This window comes from Thunnus thynnus, chromosome 13 (genome assembly GCF_963924715.1).
Source record: "Thunnus thynnus chromosome 13, fThuThy2.1, whole genome shotgun sequence".
Taxonomy (NCBI): Eukaryota; Metazoa; Chordata; class Actinopteri; order Scombriformes; family Scombridae; genus Thunnus; species Thunnus thynnus.
In genome coordinates, this window is record NC_089529.1 from 18,360,208 (window position 1) to 18,367,850 (window position 7,643).

Genomic DNA, 7,643 nt, shown 5'->3' on the forward strand with positions numbered 1-7,643 from the left:
TTCAAGGTACTGTCAATGCCAACTTTATGAGTATGCATTATGCCCCTGTAAGTAAGTGATGCGGTAGAACCAAGTACTGTGCAGCACAAATGTTTCTCAAATGAATGACTACACGATCATTCATTGCAGACTTTGACATCTACTTTTTAACATTTTAACATTTGAGTCACCAGCCGCCACTGATATATATTTATATATATATATATATATATATATATATATATATATATATATATGTGTGTGTGTGTGTATGTGTGTGTGTGTGTGTGTGTGTGTGTGTGTGTGGGTATATATATACATATTAGTTAATCTTCACACAAAATATACAATTAGCATGATATTAAAATCGAAATTAATCAAATAGTAAGCATAACTGTATAGTCTAAACTGAGTTTAAATAAATGCCCTGTAATGGTTTAACTGGAATGCAAGGTTTCCATGCAAGGTGATCCAGAAGAAAATAAAGTTGAAGTGAGGTGTCTTTGACAAAAACGAGAAAGCTATTGACAAAAATCACAAAAGCTCTCTTGGCCATTTCACATGTGCTTTGCTTGCTGATGGCCCCTGACTGCTGATGGCCCCTGACTTAAGCTAGTCATTTTCTTCAGTCATCTACTGTCAAGGTGTCAGGCTCCGATATTGGATCATTACGTGAAATGATACTATGCAACATCAGTTGAGCATTAGCCTGCACTGCAAAACAAATCTGAAAACTGATGAAAAGCTATTGAGAATTAAACTCACCAAACATGAGAATATCAAACCTAAAACTGCTATTTTTTTTTACTGTATTTGGAAAGCCTGCAAAACTGAAAGTCATGACATTTTGGCTACCAGCAGTTCCTGTTTGCACTATACAAAGTTACTGTTTGTACCCGTTCAGAGTGCATTATCTGTCCATAAATTAAATTGTATTATTACATTTCACAATAATGACCCACTCACTGTACATTATCCCTTACTTAGATTACATCCCCCCTGTGTACACAAGACTGTAGATTCTTAATGTGGTTCAGAAAAGAATCAGAGACCAAGCTGAACCTCTTATTAAGGCAATAAGAGGAGAGTGTAAAAATGTATGAGACCTCATCACATGAACAGTAGATGATGTTATCTTTATCTCTCTCACATTCTCACTCAATCTCTTTGTTCATTTTCAGCCAGAAACATGTTAGATTGCATGAAGAGTTCTGTAGAGGCGTTTAAAAGGCTGTGAAGGTGTTGTCAGTAACCTTGTCATCTTTGGTCTGGCTCTCCCACTGTATCTGATAAGACTGCTGAAACCTCTCTCCATCTGTTTCCCATGTCTGAATATAGGCTTGGTGCTTTAGCTAACTGACATTTGGAGTCTCTCTCTCTGTCTGTTTTTTCTTTGTGATGTATAGCCATTTTATAGGAGTATCCCACTGTTCGAACATCCCACACCATCAAAAGGACTGAAGATAATAAGTATTCAATGTCCGTGAGAACATCCAAACAATCTCATCCCATTTCTTTAACCTTGGTTGTTGTAAAGAAACTGCAAAACTCACTTCAGACCAGCATCAGTGGGTAATCTGACCAACTGGTGATGTGTGTAAGAAGGGGGATTTAAGCACAGCGGCTCTAACTGCAAATCTAACCAAGTGTAATAATCTTATATTTAGATTCAAAATCTAGTTTTTCTTGTTTTTAATATGAATGGATTATCTTGTGCTTTCTAAGGAAGTTGACTTCCTTTGACTTCAAGTAAATGCCACTTGCCTTGTCTTGATAAGCAACTTTGTCTCTGAGTTATTTTTAACTTGATACAAGGGACATGTCTGTAAAACATCCGCTTCAAGGCTAGAATCCTTATTTTAAGCAGTAGTATGTCAAGACAAAAAGCTCTGTGGTTAACACAAGTTATTTTCCCAGTTGGTAAAGTTACGAAGAAACTTACAATTCAAACAAGAACAGTAAGGCTTAAATTGTTTACATCTCTTTTAATGATTATCATACAATTTGTACATTGCACAATGGACTGATAGTCAACATAACACCCTCCCCTTAAGGTATGGACTAGAAATAACTGATGGTATATATGCATAACATTGACTCTTGAGGTAGGTGAGGACAGGATACAGTTAGGACCCCTACCTAGTGTTGGTAGGGGCTGCCAGCAACTCAGTACCCCCTTCTCTCTGCTTTTAAGAAACCTCTCTTTCCCCTATTATCTGGTCTCTTTAAGCAAGGGGTATGCCTATGTACAACTTTTTTTTTCTTTTTTGTATATAATTTTAAAGTAAAACTGGCAAAAACAATACTGGACAAAGAACAATATTTCTTAATTTCTGAGGTTGTGATGCTTTGGAAATATCAGACCAGTGGTTATTTAGTTTTTTGAAAATGATTGAACTGGAAAGACGATTTTAAGATAAATGAACACTAAAGGAAAATAACTTGAATTTGCGTAGCTGTGGACTTCATGGAGACAACTGCTTGTAAGTATTTCAATTTAACGTTATTTTGGTTTATCACCCTAAAAGTAACGTTAGTAAATGATGTTAATGTTATGTGCCACATTTTTCCAAAGAGTTTTCTATCAAATGCTCTCTGTCAAACGTTAGCTAGGCTAGCATGATTAACTTTAGCTAACTACTTTTACTGACATGACTAATGTTATAATGATATGATCAAATAATGTAGCCTACATAAAATTGCTCTGCTGTGAGTATAATGATTTTTCTCTTTTTGTGTGTGGTAATTGTAACATTGGGTTAGCAACTTGAAGAGGTATTTCAGTTGTGGACATTTCGATAAATTTTGTTAAACTTTGAGGTCTGTGGCACACGCTTTAGATGCAAGCTTTGATCAAAACTGCCTGGTATTGGTCATAGCATATGTTATGAGTCCTTGTGTGTCCTGCCATCATCCAAGCATCCTCTGGTCATTATTGCAGTGTTGTTGGTAGAATCGTGCTTGATGGCGCATGTTTAGTTTGGGCCAAAGTGGCTACATTGAGGTGTCTGACATGCTCAGAGCCACACCAGAAGCTAGCCTAATGCCAGAAATCAGGTGGATCATTTCCTCACCTGTCGCCAGTGTCTGACATCAGCTTGGTTTATCTTAGTTTATTAATTGTTGTCGTTTCACTTGGTATTTCAGATTCATGTTGTGTTCACATTCTATGTTTTTATACAATGGCTTATTCACTGTACTACTGGCCATGGTCAGCTCCTCTTTAACATTGGTGTGTGTTCCCCCTTTTTCCTCCATTTTCTATGTTAGATCTCTGACATTAGATCTCTGACGTTACTTCTGTGATATTCAGACATGATACAGTATATTCTCTCATTTTTTAGACATTTCTGTAAATTTTTCAGCATTTTGATAATCAGTTGATCTCTCAACAGAATTTAGTTGAGGAAATCTCTGATGAGATGTGTTTCTGTGGCTTTCTCTTTAAGATAGAATAAGTCCTAGACTAACCACATCCCAAAACTTAGGTCAGATCAGCATGAAAATTCAAACTACTATGCAATTGAAAATACTCTACAACTTTGCCTCTGGGACTACCCATGTATATGTTGTGTGATTTGAATTTATTAGTAACTTACCTGCCAATTTCCAGTTACTAACAGTTACTCTATAATGCTATTATCAGGTAATTAGCATCAGCAGCACACTGTAATTTTTTAAGAGTGGGCAAACTCAATTCACAAAATTTAGACTTGTACATGAATTTAAATTTGTATTACCAATATATTTTACGCATTCACAGAAACACATTGAATCACTTGTGCTTTCTGATTTCTTTTCAGACATCCACCTCCTTATAACCCTCATGACTCCCTTGTTGCTTGCCTACTCCTACATTTTCTACAAGACAGTTTTGGGAAGAACGTCAGAGCGTACAGAACTGCTCCACTCGCAGTGATCTCCAGTCAAGCACCAGCAGTAAAGCCCCCAGGCTCCATCAACATTTCCTAATTAGAAAGGTATGTTGCCTGTTCTCTAATTTAATAGTTCCTATAACTTTATTTTGCAGCCCTGGAGTAATTGCGTCGTGTGTGCTATTATGCTTATATATTTTGGACAGTGCATAATATGTTAAAGGGGAATTTATGAGGCCATAAAATGTTGCTATGAGCTCTTGTACCAATATGAGGTTTTAATTATGGTTCATAACTTTTAGCAATGCTAGAATATAAACCTCATTACGATGTAAGAGCTAACACAAACATTTTATGGCCTCATAACGTCAGAGCCCCATTCATTGTCTATGGAGCAGCCCCAGCATTTGCATCCCAATTACTTCACTGATTGGAGGGTTCTTTCTCTGATTTCTTGCTTTGACTTAGTGATGCATGTTCACAAATACTGACTGAACTTTCTTTGAGCACAGGAAGAACATATGTGAATTCTTAAAATGGGTGGCATTCCCATTTAATCACATGGCTGCGATTAATTATGATCAATTATTACGCTCAATTATTAGTTCAAGTTAAACACATCTTTTTTGTCTGAATTGCAACTAAAGGTATTTCCAAGGTAGTAGTGGTCACTAGAGGGTTTAAACACCACCACTACACTATGACCCTTATTGTCTTGTTTTTCCCTTGTGCAACTGACAAGTACTTTTTATATGCCCTCAGCAACATTGTCAGGGATATTATAGATTAACCCAGACTGCTGTTGCCACACTATCCAGCCAAACCTTCAGTTCGCTGATCCAATAACTGCAATCGTTTTTATTTTACTCTTTCATTTTGCTGTGCACATTCAATATCCCTTAGAAGGATAAACATTTGATTTGGTGATCCCATGGCCTCTATCTAAGTGAAACAGTCAGGCCAATTTTTCAAGTTGCACCAGATTATGTACAATTTCCCAAGGTGACATTAAGATGCATGCTGTTTCAGGGATATACACACTACACACATACACTGTCGTTCACAATAGCATAGTTTTTTCATGATTACACTACCTTGGGCGCTGCATGAAAGTATTTTTTGCTTTTGTGCTTTGTTTTCAATTACACAACACCTAATGTCACAGTCAAATTTCCTAACACAAACAAGCACAATGCATTTGATGTATCCATATTGTTTTAAGCTGGACAAACCATTGCTTTGTTGGAGGCACTACCTTCAACGTTTCCTTCCCCAACTGCCCCACCCAAAAAGCTAGGATCAGCAAGTGAGGCACTGTTCCGTGTTCTTGAAGTGAGTTTCAGTCAGTATCAGTTAAACTGAAATTAACTTGATATGCCTGAGGTTTAATTTTGCTCTGCTTTTTGTCTCTACTTTATGGCTCCCAGGCATCTGAGGACCCCGATATGTTTCTCCAGAGATGGCCCCTCACCAGTCTAGTCCTCCTGGTAGACTCTATAACCTCCTCCTGGCTGTTGGCACAATGCTGCTGATGATCTTATAATGTCCTTTCTCTCACAATGGGTGTTTGCACAATAAGACTGTTACTGGTGTGTAAGTTCTTTCCTGACTAATTTCAATTCAATAAATGTTGACGGAAATTTCACTTGCAGCCCTGGTGGTGATTCCAGTATAATCAGTTTCCTGTTTTAAGATGTATGCCCTGAGATTAAAGACTAGTTTTAAATTAAATGTGGGTTTAGGCCTACCTATTTCAAGATGAGCCAAGTTGTTCTAGTAACAGTGTAATCATACTCCACTAGTATTAAGTAATTTCCACTTAAATTAGTGATTTATTACCTATTTCCTTGGCTTCCATTTTTTCAGTGTGCTACAATTAAGAATGCAAAAAACTGAATTAAGAATTATTTGTTAATATTCAGTGTATTTCATTACTGTGCTGAAGTCTGATCTCAAGTAATTTGATCTTAAAACCTACTTAGCCTACTTATTTCTAGACTGGAACAAACATATTTTAAGATTTCTTAATTTTTCTTCTTCAAGTAAAATTATCTTGCTGTATGGACAGATAGTTTCACTAGCATTAAGTTATTTTCTCCTAAAATGCAGTATTTATTTCATGTATTTTAACTAATCTTCATTGCAGTGCAGTTAAGCCAACCACAGCATCGTAAAAAAGCCGAATACGAAACAACCATTGCAGTGATTTGGGACTTGCTCACCTTTAGATCCACCTTTAATAACGCTGAAAGGTTAATTGAAGCAAAGTCCTAGTATAAATCTTATAGAATATATGGGATCTATTTTTAATGTATGTTGGAATTTGGTTCCCCAGTCAGGTGAGGATTACGACTCCACAGGTTTTGTCTTGACAATTATTCATGTGTATCTGAAGCAACAATTTTGTTTTTCCAAAGAAATTAAATTAGATAAGACTTAAATATGAAGTACAGGGAACATTTATTGTAGTGACAAATTTGTGAAAAAAGTATGAAAAATGTTAATTTTACTGTAACAACAGCGTACAATGACACATACCTTATGGCACAAAGACAATATACTGTATGACACCTTGCATGCCATGTATGCAGCAAAATATACTGTAGGTTTCATTAAGAAAATGCACACTCAGAAGTTAGAAAATTGCATTAGGTGATATTGGACAAAAATATATTTAAGAAAGAAAATTATATGAGGAAATAAAATAAATTGAGAGCATAAGTTCAGTAATAAATAACTCAAATTAAATTCCTCACTACCATGAAGTCAACATCAGTTTTTTTGTTTTGGTTTTTTTTTCTCTGAAATGAAACTACACACACTTTCACACTTTACCCATGCTTTCACTGTTCTATATCTGTAGAGCAATCAGAAACGCACTGCACTGTAGCATTGACCCAGATACATCATATTCCCTTAGTGACGTACTGAATCTCCCCCTTTATTATAGGTTATGGATCAATGCCCAATCTACCCTCATTAAAAATGACAGAAAATGACTGGTTTTTACTCCTTTCAGGACAGCTGCGAGCCGGGCATTGTGCTGTTCTATTCTGAATCCTGGACAGATTAAATGAGAGGCACTCTTTTCCCTTCTCCCTACCTGTCGCACACAGGTTGTTCTGCATATTTTAATTGCCAGGACATTTTCTGTGTTATGTTTCCTGTTGTACCAAGGAAATTGTAATGTCTACACACATTCACATATTGTACACACCTGAAAATTCAAACACATGCAGATGGTCATTTACTTAAACTTAACTAAAACTCTCTCCCACATAAAGACATACGGTCAGAGGTCAAGTCCATTAACTTCACACCAGATTGCAGATTGCTAAGGTGGCAGCACTTTCGTGCAGAATGAGGTAGGAAGAAAAAGGTGGGTGTCCAATTGAATGTTAGAATGGATTTCTCTGTGTTAACAGAATACCTTGTCATGTCTTGCCTATCCAAGGGCTAAAATCTATCAGATCCATAATCCATCATCAACTGTGGAAATGACAATCAATACTGCTGCCGCTGGTGGCTGTAGCCTAATTAAAATAGTTTGTGCTTTTGGCTTTCAAGTGATTCTGAGTGAAAAGGCCACACTGAATCTATAAATGATACTGAAAAGATGTGAATGAGTCTCTTTTCCGCGCTACACGTTTGAATATTTTCACCTACAAATACTTTCACCCAGATGACATGATAATGTAAAGCTGCTTTGCCAGTGCTCAACAGTGTGGAATGATTCATCATATCTACTCAGTCAGTGGAAGAGTAATGTTTCAGATATTGCCGTGAAAA

At 36.6% G+C, this 7,643-nt stretch overlaps 1 long non-coding RNA gene across 1 annotated transcript; it reads left to right on the plus strand.

Moving 5' to 3' along the window:
* Positions 1 to 2,132: 2,132 nt before the first annotated feature.
* On the plus strand, positions 2,133 to 5,499 carry LOC137195028 (uncharacterized). Its single transcript, XR_010931052.1, has 3 exons — positions 2,133 to 2,462; positions 3,783 to 3,959; positions 5,282 to 5,499. It is a non-coding gene; the product is annotated as an uncharacterized lncRNA (long non-coding RNA).
* Positions 5,500 to 7,643: the final 2,144 nt, after the last annotated feature.